Source organism: Mobula hypostoma, chromosome 1, assembly GCF_963921235.1.
Source record: "Mobula hypostoma chromosome 1, sMobHyp1.1, whole genome shotgun sequence".
In the NCBI taxonomy this organism is placed as follows: Eukaryota; Metazoa; Chordata; class Chondrichthyes; order Myliobatiformes; family Myliobatidae; genus Mobula; species Mobula hypostoma.
Genome location: NC_086097.1, coordinates 232,232,751 through 232,258,941, shown reverse-complemented (window position 1 = coordinate 232,258,941; position 26,191 = coordinate 232,232,751). Strand labels below are relative to the sequence as shown.

Sequence of the window (26,191 nt, the reverse complement as noted above, 5' to 3'; positions counted from 1 at the left end):
GCTTTATCTACTGCGCTGCCGAATCCGTGGTTGTGACAGGGCTCTCCTCTCTAGATGCAGCCCCTGAGGCGCCACGGACCTGTGTCCACTGGAAGTCCCGGATCAGCAACTTGTCTGAGATGTCCTACACCGGGATCCAAGTACGTTCTTCCGAGCCATACCCCTCCCAGTCCACAAGGTACTGGACCTTACCACGTACCTGGCAAGATACCAGGAGGTGCCAAACAGTATAGACAAGGTAACCATCTACCAGGTGGGGAGGAGGGGCGGGTGGGGTGACTGGGGCCAGGGGAGAGGTCGTAACCGACTTGAGCTGGGAAACAGCTCAAGCCGGCTGGTAGACACAATCTACAGGACACCTTGTTGACACCCTTTTCCACAATGGTCCCACGTAGCACAGTGCCAATTTTCAGTTCTCGACTCTCAGGGGAAGATCCCTTGATGCCAACCGGACCTCCTTTCCCGGCTTGAATGGCCTTACCTGTCGATGGAGCCGATCAGCCCGCCGGGAATGCTGTTTCTAAGCGCGCGGTACAGAAGCCCTGGCTCGTCTCCAGGTGCAGTTGTAGCTTTGGATCAGCTGTTCAGCAGCAGGAACTCCTACGTCGATCTCCTGATCAGGGTAGAGCGGGGGCTGGAATCCCTTCTGACATTCAAAAGGAGACATGCCTGTGGAGGATGACTGGAGGTTACAGTGGGCGATCTCTGACCAAACCAATTGGGAGCTCCGGGACATGGGGCAAGACAGTGCAGGGTTGTCTCCAACTCCTGGTTCACTCTCTTAGTCTGGCCATCAGGTTGGGGGTGGAAGCCAGACGAGAGGCTGGCCGTGGCTTCTACAAGACAGCAGAAAGCCTTCCAAAAGCGGGAAGTGAACTGTGGTCCACGATCAGACACGATGTCTTGAGGAAAGACGTGGAGTCTGAACACATGTTGAACCATCAGTGTGGCAGTCTCACGAGCCGATGGGAGCTTGGGCAGAGCAATGAAGAGAGCAGCCTTGGAAAATCGATCCACAACAACCAAAGTGGTGGTGTTTCCATTAGACAGGGGCAGACCAGTGATGAAATCTACTGAGAGGTGGGACCAGGGGCGGTGGGGCACAGGCAGTGGCCATAACAGACCCACAGGACGCTGGCGTGATGTCTTGTTCTGAGTGCAGGTGGGACAGGCAGATACAAAGTTGTGGACATCCTGGGACATAGGTCACTAATCTGCCACTAGAATTGTCTCTTTATAAACTCCTCAGTCCATTAAATTCCAGGATGTCCAGCCAGACGAGAGGAGTGACCCCATTCCAACACTTTGGAATGCCCTGCAGCAGCGACAAACAACCAGTTGGGAGGCCCCCCGGCCAGGCCTGGATCTGATTGTTGGGCAGCCCTCACCTCTGCCTCTATTCCCCAGATCACCGGAGCAGCGATACACGAGCGAGGAAGAATGGGCTCTGGATTGGTATTGTCCTCAGATCCGTCGAACTGCTGGGAGAGAGCATCGGCTGTTGAGAGAGCCGGGACGATAAGCGAGGACGAAATTGAACCGTGTGAAGAAGAGAGCCCACCGAGCTTGACAAGAGTTGAGTCTCTTAGCATCCTGAATATAGCAGAGGTTCTTGTGATCTGTCCAGACCAATAGATGCTCTGCCCCCTCCAGCCAGTGTCGCCATTCCTCAAGGGCCTCCTTGACAGCCAGAAGCTCCTGGTTCCCAACGTCGTAATTCCTCTCGACCGGAATCAAGCGACGGGAAAGAAAGGCACAAGGGTGCAACCGGCTATCTGCAGACGGGCGCTGAGAGAGGACAGCTCCAATGCCTACGTCGGATGCATCCACCTCGACAATGAATGGCTGAGATGGGTCTGGGTGTTGCAGCAGTGGGGCAGCGGTGAAACGTCGCTATAGCTCCGAAAATGCTTGGTCGGCATTGTCTGTCCAATGGAATCCTGCTGAGGTCTTCTTGGCGAGTGCATTAATTGGAGCCGTAAAAGAGCCGAAATTTCGGATGAAGCAGTGATAAAAGTTCGCAAACCCCATGAAGCACCGTATCTGTTTGACTGTAGATGACTTGGGCCACTCTGTAACTGCCTGAACTTTACTAGGGTCCATTTGAACACTGGATGGGGTAAGTATATAGCCCAAAAACGACACCTGATCTTTATGGAATTCACATTTTTCAGGCTTGGCATACAGATTATTTTCAAGAAGGCGTCTGAGTACTCTCCGGACATGCTGGATGTGCTCCTGATAAGATTGGGAATAGATAAGATGGTCATCTAAATACACAAACACAAACTGGTTCAATGTGTTCCTGAGCACCTCGTTAACCAAGGCCTGGAATACAGTGGGGGTGTTGGCCAGACCAAAAGGCATCACCAGGTACTCTTAGTGGCCATTAGAGATGTTGAAAGCCATTTTCCACTCATCCACTTCTCTTATGCGAATCAGATTGTAAGCATTGCGCAGATCAATTTTGGAAAATACGGTTGCACCCTGGAGATGTTCAAACACAGACGCCAGCAAGGGAAGAGGGTCGCTGTTCTTCACAGTGATGTTCTTCAGGGGCTGATAATCAATGCAGGGATGGAGCTTGCCATCATCCTTGTTCACAAAAAAGAAGCCCGCTCCTGCCGGCAAGGTTGACGGACGGATAAACCCCATGCCCAATGCCTCCTTGATGTATTCCCCCATGGCCACCATTTCAGGATGAGAGAGGGAAAAGAGCCGGCCCTGGGGAGGATTAGTGCCAGGTAGGAGGTCTATGGCACAGTGGTATGGCCAGTGTGGGGGCAGGGTGGTGGCCTTTCTTCTACTGAAAACCTCAAGGAGATCCGCATATTCAGCCAGAATCCCAGTCAGGTCCACATCCTTAGCAGACACAGGAGGGGATTCATGGAATGGAGTTTGAGCTGGACCCAGACAGGTAGAGGGGCATGCCAGTCCCCATTCTTGGAGTACCTTCAGAGACCAATCGATCCATGGGTTATGTGGGGATAACCAGGGGAGACCAAGTACCAGTGGTAGTTCAGGTGAATTAAACAGATAGAAAGATACTTCTTCACGATGGTTGCCTTTGAACACCAGTTGGAAGGGTTGGGTGGAAAGGTGGATCTGGTCAGTACCCAGAGGTTGACCGTCCAGTGCCTTGACATTGATTGATTCTCTTAATTCCTGAGTTGGAACTCCGCATCTTTGAGTGAGAGAGATGTCCATAAGATTCCCGGCTGTACCGGAGACAATATGCGCCTTAAGTTCATGGGTCTGAGACCTCCACGAGAAGGAAGTTGCGAGCATTACAGAATTAGAGGAAGCTGACTGAAGAGAGAACCGACCTGTCAGGATTCCCCTCCCTGCTGACGGGTATTCTCTTTTACTGGATGCTTGGAACATGCCGCCCGGAAGTGTCCTGGATCACCACAATAGAGGCAGAAACCTGTTCTCCAGCGCCACTCTTGTTCCTGCTGAGACAGTCACATGCACCCCACTTGCATAGGCTCGTCCGTGGGCTGGGTGCTGGGTGATGAAGGAGGGGAAAGAGGGCGAGGAAAGACGGTGATCAGGTGGCGCGTAAGAAGTTTGAAATATTCTTTCCCTGTGCTACTCAGTTACCTGGTCGTCATCTCGAATAGCCAGATGAATCAGGTCATCCAGACTATCCGGCTCGTCCTGGACAGTGATCTCATGCTGGGCCCCTGTGTTCAGTCCACGCTGGAAGGCAGTGATGAGAGATGTTTCATTCCATCCCGTCTCTACTGCAAGGGTACGGCGCAGGTCCAGGAGTTGATGGGCAGCCTCCTGACCCCATACTGGAAGAGCAAAAATCCTTCTTAACTCCGCCATGAAGTGTCGGAACGACTAGGCTGTGGGTTATCCTTGTTCCTGTAAAGCGTTGAATAGGCTGAGTGGAGGTCCATCAAGAAGATTGACCATGTACGGCAATTTTCACGCATAGAAACATAGAAACATAGAAAATAGGTGCAGGAGTAGGCCATTCGGCCCTTCGAGCCTGCACCGCCATTTATTATGATCATGGCTGATCATCCAACTCAGAACCCAGCCTTCCCTCCATACCCCCTGACCCCTGTAGCCACAAGGGCCATATCTAACTTCCTTTTAAACATAGCTAATGAACTGGCCTCAACAGTTTGCTGTGGCAGAGAATTCCACAGATTCACCACTCTCTGTGTGAAGAAGTTTTTCCTAACCTCGGTCCTAAAAGGCTTCCCCTCTATCCTCAAACTGTGACCCCTCGTTCTAGACCTCCCCAACATCGGGAACAATCTTCCCGCATCTAGCCTGTCCAATCCCTTTAGGATCTTATACGTTTCAATCAGATCCCCCCTCAATCTTCTAAATTCCAACGAGTACAAGCCCAGTTCATCCAGTCTTTCTTCATATGAAAGACCTGCCATCCCAGGAATCAATCTGGTGAACCTTCTTTGTACTCCCTCTATGGCAAGGATGTCTTTCCTCAGATTAGGGGACCAAAACTGCACACAATACTCCAGGTGTGGTCTCACCAAGGCCTTGTACAACTGCAGTAGTACCTCCCTGCTCCTGTACTCGAATCCTCTCGCTATAAATGCCAGCATACCGTTCGCCTTTTTCACCGCCTGCTGTACCTGCATGCCCACTTTCAATGACTGGTGTATAATGACACCCAGGTCTCGTTGCACCTCCCCTTTTCCTAATCGGCCACCATTCAGATAATAATCTGTTTTCCTATTTTTGCCACCAAAGTGGATAACTTCACATTTATCCACATTAAATTGCATCTGCCATGAGTTTGCCCACTCACCCAACCTATCCAAGTCACCCTGCATCCTCTTAGCATCCTCCTCACTGCTAACACTGCCACCCAGCTTCGTGTCATCCGCAAACTTGGAGATGCTGCATTTAATTCCCTCATCCAAGGCATTAATATATATTGTAACCAAAACGACCAGGCTGGGCTTGGAATGTCAGCTCGTATTGGGTAATAAAATTCCTGCAACCATTGGGATCACCAGAATATCTTCCAGGAGGTGGAGTACTTGGTTCCTGTATGGTCACGGGTGTCGGCTCTGGTCCGGGCGCGGGAGCAGGGGCATTAGTAGCAGAGATTGTCGGGGCAGCAGAAAAGGAGGACCTGCGAGATGCTGGGAATGGGGCTGAGGCGGCCTGAAGCTGCTGAATTGGTGAGAACATTAATGGCTGTCGGCTGATGCTGGCTGTTCACAGTAAGGTTGTGCACGGTGGCCATGAGTGTGGACATCGCGGACACCTGAGTCCGATTGTTTGTGGTGAGCTGTTGAACAGTTGTGGCTAGGGACGATACCCGTTCCTCCAAGTGAGACTGGGCTTGTCGGCACGAGGTTATTTGCCTCATTGCCTCCGTAGCTTCACTGAGAACAGATTCCATTGCCTGTAGCTTGTCTCCGACCTGACCAAAGAATCTCATGGCCAAGGTCAGCTGCTCTCTCTCTGCTGAGTCCATCTTTGTGTTCGAGACTCGCTGTTACCAGGTTCGGACATGGCCCAAGTGCAGAGTGAGAGACATTGAAGCATGTCGATAGTCCACAAAACATTATTGTGAACAGTGTTAAAGGGAAAATAAACACTAGGCCAAAATAGGGCCGTTAACTGAAACTCTCAAACGGGAGACGAAGCCCACACTGTGGCTGAAAAGAAAATCTAAACATTAAACGAATACCGCTAGTCTTCAAAGTCAGTTGACTCAAAAGTCCAATCTCTCAGGGAAGGCTGAAAGCAAACAGGCAGCGAAGCGTTGCTGTGCTCTGTCCAAGTCTGGACAAGCACTACGGCGACAGGTATGGAGTTAAATACTATCACGATTAAATAATAATTAGCTGACACGTGCAAATTCACAAGCGCAATTGCCATATCTACTGCACTGCTGAATCCGTGATTGTGACAAAAAGAACCCGTTAAAAAAATGAACACCGTCAGAGGGAGAAAAGGTGAGTTATGCAAACAATAAATGCAGGCAAAAAGCGTTCTGATCTGAAGTCCACAAAGACAGTCCGTCCACAGGGCCTTCGTCCAGTGCAGTGCAGAGCAGCGAGCTGAACTTGCCTTGGAGCCCCGACACACTGACCTTTTCAATTTGGCCTTCCTAGTAATTATTCTCAGGTTTTACTCACGGGCTAGTTCAGAGAGGTATAGGAAAATATTAATCAATCAGCCCAGTCCACCACTGAGTACATTTACATGGAGCTCTGGCTCAGGAAAGCAGCCTCCATCATCAAGGAGCCCCACCACTTAGGCCATGATCTCTTCTCACTACAATCATCAGGCAGGAGGTACAGGAGCCTTGGTTCCCACACCAGCAAGTCCAGGAAGCTATTACCCTTCAACCATCAGCCTCATCTGGATAACTCACGCACCAGTACTGAGCCTATGATCTACAGACTCACTTTTACAGACGCTATAACTCATGATCTCATTTATTTTCTTTTATTTACACAATTTGTCTTCCTTTGCACTTTGGTTGTTTGTCAGCCTTTGTTCATATCTAGTTTCCCATAAAAACTATCTATTGTATTTCTTTATCTGCCTGTAAACGCCTGCTTGCAATAAAATGAATTTCCAGGTAGTATGTGGTGACACATGTACACCATTGTCCCTGTACCAAAAAAGACCATGGTAACATGCCTGAACGACTGACGTCCTGTAGCTCTCACCTGATAATAAGCAAATGCTTTAAGAGGCCGATCAAGGGCTACATCTGCAGCTTGCTACCACCCACACTGGACCCCCGACAATTTGCTTATTGACACAACCGATCGACAGACGATGCAATAGCCAGTGATCTACATATCGTCCTTACACATTTGGATTCTTATGTGGGAATGCTGTTCTTGGACTACAAATCAGCATTTCAACACCATAGTTCCAACCAGGCTCGACAGGAAGCTCAGAGAACTCGGCTTTGACCCTGTCTTGAGCAGCTGGATCCTGGATTTCCTGTCAGATTGCCAGCAGGTTGTAAGAGTGGGCTCCTTCACCTCCACCCCTCTGACTCTCAATACAGGAGTCCCTCAGGACTGTGTACTGAGTCCCCTCCTTTACTCCCTGTATACCTATGACCGTGTTGCCATCCACAGCTATAATCTGCTAATTAAATTTGCTGAAGACAGTGCATTGATTGGCCTACAGGGAAGAAGTCATTTCTCTGACACAGTGGTGTTGTGTCAAGAAAACAACCTCCCCCTCAATGTCGCAAAAACAAAGGAGCTGGTTGTGGATTACAGGAGAAATGGAGATGGGCTAATCCCTATTGACATCAATGGATCTGGGGTTGAGAGGGTAAACAGCTTCAAGTTCCTCGGCATCCACATCATCGAGGACCTCACGTGGTCTGTACATACTGGCTGTGTGGTGAAAAAGGCACAACAGCACCTCTTTCACCTCAGAAGGTTGAAGAAGTTTGGTATGGGCCCCCAAATCCTCAGAACTTTCTACAGGGGCACAATTGAGAGCATCCTGACTGGCTGCATCAATACCTGGTATGGGAACTGTACCTCCCTTAATCACAGGATTCTGCAGAGAGTGGTGTGGACAGCCTAGTGCATCTGTAATTGTGAACTTCCCATGATTCAGGACATTTACAAAGACAGGTGTGAAAAAAGGGCCTGAAGGATCACTGGGGACCTGAGTCACCCTAACCACAATCTATTCCAGCTGCTACCATCCAGGAGACAGTACCGCAGCATAAAAGCCAAGACCAACAGGTTCCGGGTCAGCTTCTTCCACCAGGCCATCAGACTGATTAACTCACGCTGATTTGAATGTACTCTATATTACATTGACTGTTCTATTTATTATAAGTTATTATAAATTACTATGATTGCACATTGCACATTTAGATGGAGACGTAACGCAAAGATTTTTACTCCTCATGTATGGAAGGATGTAAAAAATAAAGTCAATTCAATTCAATTTTGAAAATAAATTTTACTTTGACTTTGATATTCAACCAAAGTGAAAGCACTCCTGCTTCACCTCAATCTTGAACATACATAATTTCAAGTCCCTGGCTTGCCCATGGAGGGCAAGGAGCGGTTGTGGACTGGTCGTGTTCTGCATGGAGGTCGGTGACCAGTGGTGTGCCTCAGGGATCTGTTCTGGGACCCTTACTCTTCATGATTTTTATAAATGACCTGGATGAGGAAGTGGAGGGATGGGTTAGTAAGTTTGCTAATGACACAAAGGTTGGGGATGTTGTGGATAGTGTGGAGGGCTGTCAGAGTTTACAGCGGGACATTGATAGGATGCAAAACTGGGCTGAGAAGTGGCAGATGGTGTTCAGCCCAGTTAAGTGTGAGGTGGTTCATTTTGGTAGCTCAATTATGATGGCAGAATATAGTATTAATGGTGGGATTCTTGGCAGTGTGGAGGATCAGAGGGATCTTGGGGTCCGAGTCCATGGGACGCTCAGGGAAGCTGCGCGAGTTGACTCTGTGGTTAAGAAGGCGTACAGTGTATTGGCCTTCATCAGTCGTTGAATTGAATTTTGGAGCCGAGAGGTTGTGTTGCAGCCCTGGTCGGATCCAGCTTGGAGTGCTGTGCTCAGTTTTGGTTGCCTCTCTATAGGAAGTATGTGGAAACCGTGAAGGGGGTGCAGAAGAGATTTGCGGGATGTTGCCTGGACTGGGGAGCTTGCCTTATGAAAACAGGTTGAGTGAACTCAGCCTTTTCTCCTTGGAGCGACGGAGGATGAGAGGTGACCTGATAGATGTGTATAGGATGGCGAGAGGCATTGATCGTATGGATAGTCAGATGCTTTTTGGGCTAAAATGGCTGCCACAAGAGGGCACAGCTGTAAGGTGCTGGGGAGTAGGTGCGGAGGAGATGTCAGGGGTAAGTCTTTTTAAGCGGAGAGTGGTGAATGCGTGGAATGGGCTGCCGGCAACAGTGGTGGAGGCAGATACGATGGAGTCTTTTGAGAGACTTTTGGATAGGTGCATGGAACTTAGAAAGGTAGAGGGCTATGGGTAACCCTACTAATTTCTAAGGTAGGGACATGTTCGGCACAACTTTGTGGTCCGAAGGGCCTGTATTGTGCTGTATGTTTTCTATGTTTCTACATATTTAAGGAGACACCCAAGACACTTAAAACAATGCAGACTACTCTGCTGATATGTTGGTGAGTGTTTGCCCTATTTTACATCTAAAAAATAAAGACAATGCTTACAGTATTGATGTCTACCCCCAATGACTCATTGGACTACTTCACAACAGTACCACTTCAGCAGTAATCTAATTCCTCTCTTTCAAATATTAAAATATGGAGAAAGAATAGTCTTTGCAGTTGTGTAGAGCATTTAGTGTGGTAAAACCTGATTCTCATTCCCAACTATCATCATGTTTAAAATATTTATTTGAGGGATGTGTACTTCATAGGTGAGCCAACATTTGGTTACCGATCCTTAATTGCCCTTGACAAGGTGTCTTCTTGAACCATTGTAGTTTCTATAAAACCAGGAGACATAGGTGCAAGATTAGGTCACTTGGCCCGTCAGGTGCTTGAGGAATGGATATACTCACAATGCCATTAGGGAGTGCATGGATTTTGATTGAGTGATGGTGAAGAAATGACAAAATATTTCCAAGTTAGGATGCAACTTCCCTGGCCTTTCCCTGATTTTGCTGCTCTTGTTCTTCAAGCTGGTCTTGCACTTGGAAGGTGCATTCTCACAGCCTCAGTGAGTTCAAAGTTCAAGGTAAATTTATTATCGAAGTACATATATGTCACCATAAACAACCCAAAGATTCATTTTCTTTGGGCACAGTCAGTAAATCCAAGAACCAAAATAGAATCAATAAAACACCGCAACCAACAGGGCGGGCAAACAACCAATCTGCAAAAGACAACAAGTATGCAAAGACAAAAGAAGGAATAATTAATAATAATAAATAAATAAGCAATAAATATTGAGAACATGAGATGAAGAGCACTTGAAAATCAGTCCATAGGTTTAGGGAACAGTTTAATGGTGGGGCAAATGAAGGTGAATGAAGTTAGAAACATAGAAATATAGAAAACCTACAGTACTATACAGGCCCTTCAGCCCACAAAGCTGTGCCAGACACGTCCTTACCTTAGAAATTACCTAGGGTTACCAATAGCCCTCTATTTTTCTCAGCTCCATGTACCTATCCCACTAGTTGGTTGAAGTGTAATAACAATTCCTGAACCTGCCGGTGTGAGTCCTGAGGCTCTTCTTATGTTTGATCTTAATAAGGACAAACTTGGTGTTGGTTTATGTTAGAACATTTTATTACTGAACTGCTGCTCAACCCTGTGGGTGTGTCACCATCATAGTTTCCGGTTCCAGGTGAACTCCTTGCATTGCCCACTGGGAAATGAAGTTCTTTATTACGCACATAATAGCACATCTTGTACCTTCTTCCTGATGGCAGCAGTGAGAAGAGAACACGGGTAGTGGGGGTCTCTGCTGATAGATGCTGCTTTCCTGCGATAGCATTTAACGTAGATGTTCTCAATGGTGGGGAGGACTTTACCCGTGATGGATTGGGCCGTATTCACTACTTTTGTAGGATTTTCCATTCAAGGGCATTGGTGTTTCCATTCCAGGCTGTGATACAACCAGTTAATATACTCTCCACCACATAACTATAGAAGTTTGTCGAAGTTTTAAATGTCATCCCAAATCTTTACCAGCTTTGAAGAAAGTAGAGGTTCTGCTGTGCTGTCGTCATAATTGCACTTGTGTACTTGGCCTAGGACTGGCCCTCTGAAGGAATTTACAGTCGCTGACCCTCTCCACTTCTGATCACCAGATGACAACTGGCTCATGGACTACCAGTTTCCTCCTCCTGAAGTCAATAATCAGCTCCTTGGTCTTGCTGACATTGAGTGAGAGGCTGTTATTGGGGCACTACTCAGCCAGTTTTTCAATCTCCCTCCAATATGCTGATTAATCACCACCTTTGACTTGGCCAATGTCAGCAAACTTAAATATGACAATGGAGCTGTGCTTAGCCACTCAGTCATAAGTGAATTATTTCCTCTAAATATGATGACATTCCTTTTAAAGTTACAGACTCTTTTAAATATTTAGGTATTATCATCACTAAAAATTACAGAAACCTTTATAGAGCTAATTTGGTTCCTTGAGTGGATTTTATGAAGCAATTATTTTGTAGATGGAATCCTCTTATACTTTCGTTAGCTGGCCGAATTCGTGTGGTTAAAATGATGATTTTACCAAAATTTTTATATGTATTTCAAAATATTCTTATTTTTTTAACTAAGAAGTCTTTTGATCAGGTTGATTCTATTATTTCATCTTTTGTTTGGAATAATAGAAGACCAAGAATTGAAAAATATCATTTACAAAAATTATAAAAGGATGGAAGTCTTGCTTTGCCTAATTTAAGAATGTATTATTGGGCTGTTAATATACGTTATATGTGTTCTTGGTTATATTGGACTGATAAAAATGAATGACCACTTTGGGTTGATTTGGAATTGAAAGTTGTGAAACAATTTTACTTAACTTCGTTATTAGGAGCTTCTTTACCTGTACAACTGGCCAAAATTTCTAATCTAAATTTATATCCTATGATTAAGCAGACATTACGAATTTGGTACCAGTTTCGTAATTTTTTAATCTAAAAAAATTTAACCTTCTTAGTTTAATTTATCAAAATTATTTATTTAAACCTTCACTAAGTGATCCTACTTTTTTTCTTTGGAGGAATAAAGGAGCCTATTCCTTTATGGATCTGTTCCAAGAAGGTGGATTGATGTCTTTTGAGAAATTAGTAACTAAATACTTTCTCTTGTACTCACATTTCTTGCAATATCTTCAGGTCAGACATATCTTACAATAATATTTAAGTAATTTTCCATATGTACAAGATTCTGACCTGTTAGACATTATTTTAAAAATGAATCCTTTAGTGAAAGGTTTTATTGGGAAAATTTATAATTTACTATTACAACAGTACAATTATCTTTTACTTAAGATTAAGCAAGATTGGGAAAGAGAGCTTAACATGACCTTGATAACAAAGGATTGGTTGCGAATTTTGAAGTTGGTTAACTCTTCTTTGATTTGTGCCAGTTATTCTTTAATTCAATTTAAAATTGTACATCGTTACTATTTGACAAAGGAGAGACTGTCTAAAATATTTCCGAATGTTGATAGTCAGTATGATAGATGTAAAACTGAGACAGCTACATTGACACATATGCTTTGGTCGTGTTCTGTATTGAAACAGTTTTGGAAATTTATTTTCTCTACAATTTCTAAAGCTTTAAAAATTAATTTACAACCTAATAAATTGACAGTTTTGTTTGGTATAATCCCTCAATATATTCATGGTATTTCTGTATCAGACCAACAAGTAATTGCATTTGTTACATTATTGGCCGGAAGGGCTATTTTATTGAAATGGAAAGATGTCTCTGCTCCCACTTTGATACAATGGTTCTCTCAGGTGATGCTATGTCTTAGTTTGGAGAAAATCAGAAGTTGAACTTTCGATCCTCGATTTGACTTTGAGGAAAGGTGGGGTTCTTTTGCTCGCTACTATCATTTGATTCGAGTTAATTAAGATGGTTCCCTTTCGACTCTTGTTTAAATAGATTTGAGTTACCGGATTGATGTTTTTCTTTTATGGAAGCTTGTATGGCATATAGCTCCAGGGTTGTGCTCTCAATGAGTTTTTTTTTTCATTTTTTTTGTTAGTAGGGTTTTTTTGTTTTAGTTAGTAGGGGTTCTTTTTTCTTTCTTTTTTCCAAAAAAAATAGTTTTAACATTTTATTTTTTCTTATTATTATTGATATATTGTTTAGCCTTGTTAATCAGCTATTTGATAGTTTAATTTCTCATTGTACATATTGACATGTTGACTTGATTACTTTAATGTATTTTTTGTTGATCTTCAATAATAATTAATAAAAAAGATTTAAAAATGAAAATGAAAAAAAAGTGTAAAGCGAGTAGAGTAGGGGGCTAAGCACACAGCCTTGTGGTGCACTTGTGCTGAAGGAGATTTTGGAGTAGATGCTGGTTGCCAATCCAAACTGACTGGGGTCTATAAGTGAGGAAATCAGGGATCCAATTGCAGAAGAAGTTATCGAGGCCAAAGCTTTGAAGCTTGTTAATTAGTTTTGAGGGGACGATAGTGTTGAATGCTGAGCTGTAGTTGATAAAGAGCATAGTGATCTATGCACCTTCGCTGTCCAGATGTTCTTGGGTTGAGAGAAGAGCCAATGAGATGGCATCTGCTCTGGACCTATTTCTCTGGTAGGCAAATTGGAGCTGATCCAAGTCACTTCTCAGGCAGGAGTTGATGTGTTTCAGCATCAACCTCTCAAAACACTTCACTGTGGATGCAGGTGCCAGTGCATGGTGGTTGTTGAGGTAGGTTACCACATTCTTCTTAGGCACCAATATAATTGAAGCCTGCTTGAAGCATTGCTGATTGCTGAAGAGTATCCTGTATATAATATAAACTGCTGCTACTGCAGCTGTCAATTGTAATCAAGCCAGCTAGTAATTCACAAAGAGCTAAACGTTCTGTTCTGATGTTATTGTTCAGTAATTGTTACAACAATGTTTGTGATATAATTACACATCATCATTCTGTTTTCGTTTAATGCTCTGTACTTTGATATAACTTGATTACCAGGCATTCACACGCGTTAGGGCAGATTCTCTCCTCAATGTTTCAACACCAAGCGATGGATAGATCTGTCTCAGCTTTCAAGAAGTCAAAATTGAATTTATTGTCATCTACCACAAGTACCTGTATAGGTGCAGTGAAAAGCTTACGTGCAACAGCATTTCAGGTACACACCATCATAAACTAAACGCAAGTTATACAAGAAAGAACATAACTAAAATAAAAAAAGATAAACTCCATTCCAGCGCAAAGTAGTCAATGTTCTCAGTGTTGCTCAGTTGTGATTAGGACTATTCAGGTTGGTTCAGTGTATCCGCTCAGGGGATCTCCCATCCACTGCTACCAACCTTATAGTTCCCACACCCCGCACTTCCCGTTTCTACCTCCTACCCAAGATCCACAAACCTGCCTGTCCTGGCCGACCTATTGTCTCAGCTTGCTCCTGCCCCACCGAACTCGTTTCTGCATACCTCGACACGGTTTTACACCCCCTTGTTCAATCCCTTCCTACTTATGTTCGTGACACTTCTCACGCTCTTAAACTTTTCGATGATTTTAAGTTCCCTGGCCCCCACCGCTTTATTTTCACCATGGATGTCCAGTCCCTATGTACTTCCATCCCCCATCAGGAAGGTCTCAAAGCTCTCCGCTTCTTTTTGGATTCCAGACCCAATCAGTTCCCCTCTACCACCACTCTGCTCCGTCTAGCGGAATTAGTCCTTACTCTTAATAATTTCTCCTTTGGCTCCTCCCACTTCCTCCAAACTAAAGGTGTAGCTATGGGCACCCGTATGGGTCCTAGCTATGCCTGCCTTTTTGTTGGCTTTGTGGAACAATCTATGTTCTGTACCTATTCTGGTATCTGTCCCCCACTTTTTCTTCGCTACGTCAACGACTGCATTGGCGCTGCTTCCTGCACACATGCAGAACTCGTTGACTTCATTAACTTTGCCTCCAACTTTCACCCTGCCCTCAAGTTTACCTGGTCCATTTCCGACACCTCCCTCCCCTTTCTAGATCTTTCTGTCTCTGTCTCTGGAGACAGCTTATCTACTGATGTCTACTATAAGCCTATGGACTCTCACAGCTACCTGGACTATTCCTCTTCCCACCCTGTCTCTTGCAAAAAATGCCATCCCCTTCTCGCAATTCCTCCGTCTCCGCCGCATCTGCTGTCAGGATGAGGCTTTTCATTCCAGGACGAGGGAGATGTCCTCCTTTTTTAAAGAAAGGAGCTTCCCTTCTTCCACCATCAACTCTGCTCTCAAATGCATCTCCCCCATTTCACGCACATCTGCTCTCACGCCATCCTCCCGCCACCCCACTAGGAATAGGGTTCCCCTGGTCCTCACCTACCACCCCACCAGCCTCCGGGTCCAACATATTATTCTCCGTAACTTCCGCCACCTCCAATGGGATCCCACCACTAAGCACATCTTTCCCTCCCCACCCCCCCGCTTTCTGCAGGGATCGCTCCCTTTGTGACTCCCTTGTCCATTCGTCCCCCCCATCCCTCCCCACTGATCTCCCTCCTGGCACTTATCCTTGTAAGTGGAACAAGTGCTACACATGCCCTTACACTTCCTCCCTTACCACCATTCAGGGCCCCAGACAGTCCTTCCAGGAGAGGCAACACTTCACCTGTGAGTTGGCTGGGGTGATATACTGCGTCCGGTGCTCCCGATGTGGCCTTCTATATATTGGCGAGACCTGACGCAGACTGGGAGACCGCTTTGCTGAACGACTATGCTCTGTCTGCCAGAGAAAGCAGTGGCCATACATTTTAATTCCACATCCCATTCCCATTCTGACATGTCTATCCACGGCCTCCTCTACTGTAAAGATGAAGCCACACTCAGATTGGAGGAACAACACCTTATATTCCTTCTGGGTAGCCTCCAACCTGATGGCATGAACATCGACTTCTCTAACTTCCGCTAATGCCCCACCTCCCCCTCGTACCCCATCTGTTATTTATTTTTATACACACTCTCCTTTTTCTCCCTCTGTCCCTCTGACTATACCCCTTGCCCATCCTCTGGGTTCCCCCCCTCCCTTGTCTTTCTCCCCGGACCTCCTGTCCCATGATCCTCTCATATCCCCTTTGCCAATCACCTGTCCAGCTCTCGGCTCTATCCCTCCCCCTCCTGTCTTCTCCTATCATTTTGGATCTCCCCCTCCCCCTCCCACTTTCAAATCTCTTACTAACTTTTCCTTCAGTTAGTCCTGACGAAGGGTCTCGGCCTAAAACATTGACTGTACCTCTTCCTAGTGATGCTGCCTGGCCTGCTGCGTTCACCAGCAACTTTGATGTGTGTTGGTTGCAGGTAAGTTTTGTTCTTGAACTTGGTGACAAGGAAAGGTTAGAACTAGAAGAAAAAAGGCATTATCTTCAGCAATGTATAACATACAATTTAGGTATTCTGCATTCATGTATCCTTTTTCACTTCAACATAATGTTCCAAAAATCAACAGGTTCCAATAAATATTGTTTAATCACCTGCGCAATAAAAAGGGTTTATTTCATTTCAGTTGTGTTCAGAGGAGTGGTGGAAAGACTTCACTAATTTGTCTTGACCAGTCACAATGTGGAATTGCAGAAACCTTGGAGAGTTGTATCAGTATTACAGTGGAGTAAAGAGAATTACAGAGGCCTGAGAGAGGAGCTAGCCAAAGATTTTGGAAGGGAACACTAGCAGGACACAATTTCTGGAGTTTCTCAGTGGGAATTCAGAAGGTGCAGGATAGGTACATCCCAAAGAAGAAGTGCCAGTAGGTGATGTGGTGGCATTGGCACTGGACTTTGAGGTGAATGGTCCTGAATTTGAATCTGGCCAACTGCTTGCACGTTTTCTATCCTTGATGGGTTGAGCATCAAACTGGCCATTCATCCTCGTGAAAAAACAGTCAAATGCTACTGCAACAGCAAAAATGGCACTCATTGTGCCACAACGCACGAAAATGAACAACATAGAAGAAGTATTCTGAAAGGAGGATGAGGCAACTGTTGCTGACAAGGGAGGTCAAAGACAGCATAAAAGCAAAAGGCAGGGCATGTAATATGGCAAAAACTAGTGGAAGGTTAGAAGATTGGGAAGCTTTTAAAAACCAACAGAAGGAACCTCAAAAAGCCATAGAGAGAGAAAAGGTGAAATATGAAGCTAGCCAATAATATCAAAAGATACCAAAAGTTTGTTCAGATATATAAAGAATAAAACAGAGACAAGAATGGATATTGGATGGCTGGAAAATGATGCTGGCTGGGTAGAAATGAGGAACAAAGAAATGGTGGATGAACTTAATAAGTATTTTTCATCAGTCTTCACTGTGGAAAACTCCAGCAGTTGGCCATAAATTTAAGAGTGTCAGGGGACAGAAATGAGTGTAGTTGCTATTATGAAGGGGAAGGTGCTTGGGAAGCTGAAAGGTCTGAAGGTAGATAAGTCACCTGGACCAGATGGACTACAGCCCAGGGTTCTGAAAAAGGGAGCTGAAGAGATTGTATTAGTAGATAGATAGATGGATAGATAGGTACTGTATTGATCCCAAAGGAAATTACAGAGTCACAATAGCATTACAAGTGCACAGATATACAAATAGACAAATATTAGAAAAGAAGTAAGAAAGAATAAAAACTAAGTTACCTAGAACAGTCTAACAGGAGGGGGTCATCACTTCCCCGGCTATAGGTTGACTCATTATAGAACCCAAAGGCCAAGGGTAAGAATGGCCTTATTTAGTCCTCTTTGGAGCAGCACAGTTGCCTAGATGTCTATTACTAAAAGTGCTCTTCTGTTTAGCCAAGGTGGCATGCAGAGGGTGAGAAACATTGTCCAGAATTGCCAGGATTTTCCATAGGGTCCTTTGTTCTGCCACAGCCTCCAATGTGTTCAGTTTGACTCCTATAACAGGCCCAGCCTTTCTAATCAGTTTATTGAGCCTGTTGGTATCACCTGTGTTGATGCCATTGCACCAGCACACCACCGCATAGAAGATTGTACTGGCGACAGCAGGCTGGTAGAACAAGTAAAGAAGAGGCCTACATACACCAAAGGACCTCAGTCTCCTCAGGAGGTGGAGGAGAACATGGCCTTTTTTGTACACAACTTATCTGTTGGTGCTCCAGTCAAGTCTGTCATCCAGGTGCACCCCCAGGTACTTGTAGGTCCTCACCATCAATAGTAACAGGGAGCAATGCAGTTTTAGGCTTCCTAAAGTTCATCACCATCTCCTTCGTCTTGCTGATGTTGAGCTGCAGATGATTCAGCTTGCACCATTTGGCAAAGTCCTCCACCAGGGCCCTGCATTCATCCTCCCGAACGCCCTTTATACACCCAACTATTGCTGAGTCATCAGAGAATTTCTGCAGATGACATGACTCATTCAGACTGTATCTAAAGTCTGAAGTATACAGGGTAAGCAGGAAGAGAGCAAACACATTTTCCTGTGGGGCCTCAGTGCTACTTAAGGCCATGTCTGACACACAGCTCTGAAGCCGCAGTTAGGTGTCCATTATCCAGGATACAATGGAATTGCCACCCTGCATTGAATGGAGCTTTCCCCCCAGCAATGAGGGCTGTATGATATGGAAGGCACCTGAAAAATTTGAAAAAGCATGATCCTCACAGTGCTGCCCTGTTTATCCAAATGGGAGTAGGCTTTGTTCAGCAGGTAGATGACAGCATCGTCGACTCCAATGTGTTCCTGGTAGGCAAATGTTGTGGATTGAGGGCTGATCTGATCAGGAGTCGGAGGTGAGCCAGGGCCATCCTCTCCAGGGTCTTCATGATGTGTGAGGTCAGGGCCACTGGATGGTAGTCAATCAAGATTTTCAGTTGGCCCTTCCTGGGTGCTAGAGCACACATGATGTTCTCCACACAGCTGGGACCCTTTCCAGGCTGAGACTCAGATTGCTGGAGAGCTCCACACAGCTGCTCAGCACACACCTTCAGGACCTTGGGATTCACACCATCTCATCCCAATGCTTTGCCGTATCTGAGTTTCCCCAGAGACCTTCTCTCCTGCTCAGTAGTGAAGGTGAGTCCATGATGACTGGGGAGTTGGTGGAAGGTGGGGGCTGTTGGAGGTGAAGATCGGGACAATAGCAGTTGGTATGTGAAGGTGCAGGGCAAGGAGGGGATGTAGACAGTGGTAGCCTGTGTTGTTCATCCACGTGTTGAACTGGAGGGGGGAGGAGGGAGAAGGGGCGGCGTTGGTGCTGAGGGACCAATGGGTGCCTCGGCACCTGGACTGGTGTGCTGAGAGGGGTGTGAACAGGAGGGCAATTGTCAAACCTATTGAAGAATTGGTTTAACTCATTGACCCATTCACGGCTGCATTCTGAGGCTGATTGGAGCCAGTGATATTCTTCATGCTTCCCCACACCTCCTGCGTGCTTCTCTGGCCAAGCTTTCCCTCCAGATCTCTCCTGTATTCCCCTTTAGCCACCCCGATCTTCTCCTTTAGCTTCCTCTGCACAGGTTGCAATTCCTCCCTGTCTCCCGACCTAAAGTAATGCTCTTTCAAGAATCATTGGATTCGGGAATGGTTCTGGAGGACTGGAAAATTGCAAATGTCATTCCACTCTTTAAGAAAGAAAGGAGGAAGTAGGAAGGAAATTATAGGCCAGTGAGACTGATTTCAATGGTCGGAAAGGTGTTGTCTGTTATTAAAGATGAGGTTTTGGGGTACTTGGAGGCACATGATAAAATAGGCCAAAGTCAGCATTGTTTTCTTAAGCAGAAATATTGCCTGACCAATCTGTTGGAATTCTTTGAGGAACTAATAGGCGGGATAGACAAGGGAGTGTTAGTGGATGTTGTTTACTTGGATTTTCAGCAGGTCTTTGATAAGGTGCTTTGTACATGAGGCTGCTGGTAGATGATTCAAATCTCAAACCAGCATTGTTGTGAAAATTATGTTCAAATACAATTAGTTGCCACAGTGTGGAGCAAGTGGAGGGAGCCAGAGACGACTCTGTTTATAGGGAATGACGTTTGTGACTTGAACTGAAATTAATTGCTTTGGTTTCTTTCAATATTTAACTTATAGAAAATAAAAGTAATTGAGAGAAAGGTAAGAGGGGGTTTGAGAAGAAAATTTTCACCTAAAGGAAAGTGGAGCTTTAGAAGACACTACTTGACTGTAGTGGTGTGTTATAAAGACTTCAATCTAGAAGTCATTATGACACACCATTGTCATAATAAAACAGAATGATGGGTATCTGATGTGATACAACCCAAGAGTTGCAAGTGGGTGAAGGGTGGAGATATCTCGGATGGCCAGCATGGATTCAAAGGGCTGAATGGCATTTGTCTGTGCTGTAACCGCTTTACCAGTTAACAGCTGTCCTTTGGAAAAGATTGTCTCTGTGGGTGGTCTTTTAAAACACTGGAAGAGAAATCAATGTTCATAATTAATTTTTAATTTAATCAGGATAAATTAAAATACAGATGTGGGAATATCTGTATCGTTGATGGGTTCATGAATTCAATGCTTTTATTTTTACCTGATAATATGAAACTTGCAAGATTTCACAATTTTATTGAACTAAAATGTTGATTGAGATAGAATGCTCCTTCACATAGAAACATAGAAAATAGGTGCAGGAGTAGGCCATTCGGCCCTTCGAGCCTGCACCGCCATTTATTATGATCATGGCTGATCATCCAACTCAGAACCCTGCACCAGCCTTCCCTCCATACCCCCTGATCTCTTTAGCCACAAGGGCCATATCTAACTCCCTCTTAAATATAGCCAATGAACTGGCCTCAACTGTTTCCTGTGGCAGAGAATTCCACAGATTCACCACTCTCCGTGTGAAGAAGTTTTTCCTAATCTCGGTCCTAAAAGGCTTCCCCTTTATCCTCAAACTGTGACCTCTCGTTCTGGACTTCCCCAACATCGGGAACAATCTTCCTGCATCTAGCCTGTCCAATCCCTTTAGGATCTTATACGATTTGATATATGATTTGTAGTAATCTTAATCAGAGTTTAAGAATCAGGATCTGCTGAAGACGATTACAAATGAGAAAATCATATGAGCTACCCCTCAGACTCCTACCATCTGACCTAAAGACAACATTGCAAAGAAAACAGCGTGATAGTGCAACTCAATAATTTGAGTGATGGTTGCAAAACACGGGATCGCCACAGTTAGCACAGTTCAGTGTTACATTATTCCTGAGGCATTGGGAGTTCCGATATAGTTTCAACTTTGGTCCACATGCTAGAGAACTTGCAGTGAATCTGAAAAGCTATGGAATTTCTTTCAGATTGAAGTGGACAACTTCAGAGAAACAATCGGCCATCTATAGAATATGTAATGAAATAATAATTTTCCAATCCCTACCACTCTGACAGCCCCAGAAACACTGAACAAAACTGTGACATTGTCATGTCTCACTGCAATACCTTGAACCTGGATAATAGATTGCAGGAGAGTTAGCCAGATGTTGTGTACAATGCTGATAAGTATTATCCACTTGACTCTCCACTTAATGCCAATTATCTTTCCAGTCTTCCAGATGATGCTTTGAAAGGTACTTTAAATTGAACATGAGATATGGTATAAACAGCAGCAACTGCACTTTTTAATGCACCAGCATCACTATTAGAGAACAATGTGTTATAAGACCAGAAGAGACTGTAAGACATAAGAGCAGAATGAGGCCCTTCAGCCCATTGAGTCTTCTCCACCATTCCATCATGGCTGACTTATTATCCTTCTCAACTGCATTCTTCTACCTTCTCCCATAGCCTTTAACACTCTGATTAATCAAGAACCCATCAACCTCCGCCTTAAGTATACCCAATGATTTAGCTGGCAGAGTCTGTGGCAATGAATTACACAGATTCACCACCCTCTGGCTAAAGAAAATTTTTCTCATCTCTTTTGTAAGTAGACTTCCCTCAATTCTGAGGCTGCGCTCTCTGGTCCTAGACTCCTCCACTATTGGAAGCATCCCCGCCGCATCCTCTCTATCTAGGCTTTTCAATATTTGATAAGTTTCAGTGAAATCCCCCCACCCCCATTCTTCTAAACTCCAGCGAGTACAAGCCCAGAGCCATCAAATGCTCCTTATACATTAACCCTTTCACTTCCCATTCCCGGAATCATTCTCATGAACCGTCTGGACCCTCTCCAATGCCAGAACATTCTTTCTTAGATAAGGGAACCAAAACTGTTCACAAAACTCCAAGTGTGACCTGACCAATGCCTTGTAAAGCCTTAGCATTACATCCTTGCTTTTGTATTCTAGCCCTCTTGAAATAAGTGCTAACTATGCATTTGCCGTCCTTACCACCAACCGATGATGAAGTGTGGCCCGGGTGGGCAGACGTGAGCTTGTCTGTTCAGGAGCCAGGGATGGATCAATCTTCATCTGACATCTCGTGCACAGCCGTGCCAACAAGGGTGGCCCTGAGCTGGCATCGCCTGACGGAGTCCTTGAAGCACACAAGCCTCCACATGATGTCAACGTGCTGATCCATTCCAGTCTGTAAACTCATCGAAAATGCTCCCTTGACCAGCTTTCACCCTAGCAGAAGATCTCCCGCCTGAATCTCAGTGTGGCTTCCGTCCAGCCAGAGGAATATCTGACATGATTTTTACAGCACGTCAATTGCAGGAGAAAGCCCAGGAATAAAAATTCCCACTTTATATAGCCTTCATAGACCTTACAAAAGCATTTGACTCTGTAAATCGTCCTGCCCTTTGGCAGGTACTGTCCAAAATTGGATGCCCAGAGAAATACCTCAAGATTCCGCAGCTCTTACACAATGATATGAGTGTAACAGTCATCAGCACAGCAGCTCTGAAACATCACCTTTCAAGGTTGAGACCGGTATCAAAAAGGGGTGCATCATTGCCCCAACTCTGTCTGCTGTCTTCACTGCAGCCATTCTTTACCTCAGAGGCCAAGACTTCCCACAAGGAGTCCAGATTCTCTATAAGTCAGATGGGGGGCTCTATTTATAAACATACTCCGCTATGTATGTTTATAAATGTTGCTGCTGTAATGGAAGAATTTCCTACTTGATATCAATAAAGTACTTATTATTATTATTATTATTATTATAACATACAGTAGGCACATAAAAACCCCAGAAACTTACCATCAAAGATGCCTCTGAAAGATTCTGAAACTTAGCTGGAAGAACAGGCGTACCTACTCCAGCATTGTGGAAGAAGCTAACATTAACTCCATAGCCACAATAGTGACTGAACACCAATTGCGATGGGTCGGCCACATCACCCTGTACGCCTGACTCCCACCTCCCCAAACATCTCCTGTTCAGCCAACTCAAAGATGCAATGCGCACTCCTGGAGGGCAGAAAAAGTGGTTCAAAGACAATATAAAGGCCTACCTGAGGAAGTGCCACATCAGCCTGATTGGATGGCAGGAATTAGCACAGGATAGGGAAAGCGGAAAAGGACTGTCAGTGAGGGGACTGCACAGCTTGAACAATACCTCCACCCTGCCACTGAGACTAAGGAGGGACTGGGAGAGGCCCAACCAGCTATACCCACCACCATCTTAATGACCTACACTTGCCATCACTGCAATAGGACTCGTGGATCATGCGTCAGTCTCTTCAGTCATCTCAAGACCCACAAGTGACCAGACCAACCACCAGGAGGAGAATCATTCTCAACTACGAATGATCACTGATGATGATGTTATACACACCACTGTGCTTTACACCCTGGTTTGGAGAAATGTCTTATTTTTATATACTGTACATTATATAATTATATGTGCTATATACAAGTATATAGTTAAATGACAATAAACTTGACTTGACCTGAAGAGTATGCATGTAGAATAAAACGATATGGGTTATTAAAGGAAGTAGACATTTCTGATATGGAGAAATTAGATTATGGATAGTTCTCAGGAACTAAACCTTAAGTAACATACGGACTGCCTATATGTGATTTCTCAAAGACAACAAACAAAATCACACTCAGTTTTGATCTCACTGAAGCCCAGATCAACTGCAGAAGACCTCAATGCACTTGTACTCCAACCCCCAAGCAATAAAGGACAACATAGAACTGCATTTCTATTTGATTTCTGTACCTGAAAATCTATTTTCTGTATTTCATTAACAAGCACTTGCAATCAATGAGTTACTCAACAAAACCTATTCCTCTACTTTCCCTACCCAAGTGGTAAACATCACGTCCTCTGACATTATATTGTCCTTGGCCACTTTCTTGTCCAGCCAATTATCCCGTCTTGTGTCCATTATCAGCTCCCTGTGTTCTCTCACCTCTCATATTTAGTCTAGCCTTGTACATTTCACACTGGCCTAGAAGTTTCTTTGAAAAACTCTAAAAGGAATCAAGATTGTAGAGCTGAAAATTGGCCTAAACTGCAGTAAGGCAATGGTGTACCTAATTCTGGGCCTCTTTTTGCCCTGCAGGAACTATGCCCTGTCTTTCCAGTAGGATTTTTGTTAGTGCTGGAAGCTTTTGTTCTGGTGGTAAAACTCTGCTTAGGTGTTACTGGTAATAGTGCAGTGCACTATTTTGCTCACCAGTATGATGTTCACCCTTACTGATCTGATGTACAAACAGTTGATATTTACAATATTTCTCCACCTAGTAGTGCCCCAAACCAGCACTAAAAAAGGAAATTTGCTGCTTTGGGGGACTACTAGGTGGAGAAATATTGTGTCTGCTGTTTTCGTTCTATGTTTGAGCCGCTTTAAATAGTAGAAAAGATTTCCTGAACTTAGCAAGTCAGCTGCACTGTTGCACACTCAGTTCAACCCACTCCTCCTTCCACTTTTGCCTGGAAGGCTGGGCATCCCAATATTCTAGCAGTCAGAAGAGATTGTTTCGGACGTATTTTACATATGTGACTACTACTCAAACATTCCCTGTGGGTATCAAAACAATGTGGCTTTTAATTTTTATGACATGGACACCACAGTATAGTGAATGGGATCAGTAATATAAGACCAAAAGGCATAGGGGTAGAATTAGGCCATCTGGCCCATCGTCTGCTCCACCATTCAATCATGGCTGATCCTTTTTTACCCCTCCTCTGTTCCAGTCCCCCACCTTCTTCCCGTAACCTTTGATGCCATGTCCTGTGAAGAACCTCTCAATCTCTGCCTTAACTATACCCTACGACCTGGCCTCTGCAGCTGTCTGTGGTAACAAATTCCACAAATTCACCACCCTCTGGCTAAAGAAATTCCTATGCATCTCTGTTTAAATGGATGCCCCTCTATCCTGAGGCTGTGCCCTCTTGTCCTAGACTCTCCCACCATGGGAAACATCCTTTCCATATCTACTCTGTCTAGACCTTTCAAAATTCAAAAGGTGTCAATGAGATGCCACCTCATCCTTCTGGATTCCAGCGAGTACGGACCCAGAGCCATCAAACATTCCTCATATGATAACCTTTTCATTCCTGGAATCATCCTTGTGAACCTCCTCTCAACCCTCTCCAATGCCAGCACATCGTTTCTTAGATAAGGAGCCCAAAACTGTTCGTAATCCTCAAGGTGAGGCCTCACCAGTGCCTTATAAAGCCTCAGCATCACATCCCTGCTGTAATACGCTAGACCTCTTGAAATGAATGCTAGCATTGCATTTGCCTTCCTAACCACCAACTCAACCTGCAAATTAACCTTAGGGTATTCTGCACAAGGACTTGCAAGTCCCTTTGCATCTCAGATTTTAGGATTTTCATCTTGTTTAGAAAATAGTCCGCACATTTATTTCTTCTAACAAAGTGCATGACCAGACCATACATTTTCCAACATTATACTTCATTTGCCATTTTCTTGCCCATTCTCCTAATCTGTCTGAGTTCTTCTGCAGCCTTCCTGTTTCCTCAACACTACCTGCCCCTTCACCAATCTTCGTATCATCTGCAAACCTGGCAACAAAGCCATCTATTCCATCATCTAAATCATTTTTATACAGCATAAAAAGTAGAGGTCCCAACACTGAGCCCTGTGGAGCACCACTAGTCACCGGCAGCCAACCGGAAAAAGGATCATGTTATTTCCACTCGCTGCCTCCTATCAATCAGCCAATGCTGAACCATGCCAGTAACTTCCCTGTAATACCACGGGTTCTTAACTTGGTAAGCGTCCTCATGTGCAGCACCTTATCAAAAGGCCTTCTGAAAATCCAAATATACAACATCCACTGCATCCTCTTTATTTATCCTACTCGTAATCTCCTCAAATAATTCCAGCTGGTTTGTCAGGCAAGATTTTATCTTAAGGATACCATGCAGACTTTGTCCTATCTTGTCCTGTGTCACCAAGTACTCCATAACCTCATCCTTAACAACTGACTCCAATATCGTCCCCACCACTGAGGTCAAGCTAACCGGTCTATAATTTCCTTTCTGCTGCCTTCCTCCTTTCTTAAAGAGTAGAGTGACATATGTAATTTTCCAGGTCTCTGGCACCAATGCTAGGGTCCAATGGCTTTTGCAAGATCATTACTAATGCCTCCACAATCGCTATCGCTACCTCTTTCAAAACCCTAGCGTGCAGTTC

The 26,191-nt window shown here is 44.7% G+C and overlaps 1 long non-coding RNA gene across 1 annotated transcript in view; it reads left to right on the top strand.

Annotated features, from left to right (window-relative positions):
- Positions 1-26,191, top strand: part of LOC134355746 (uncharacterized) — a 57,067-nt gene that overhangs the window by 12,328 nt on the left and 18,548 nt on the right. The gene's annotated exons all lie outside the window — the stretch shown is intronic.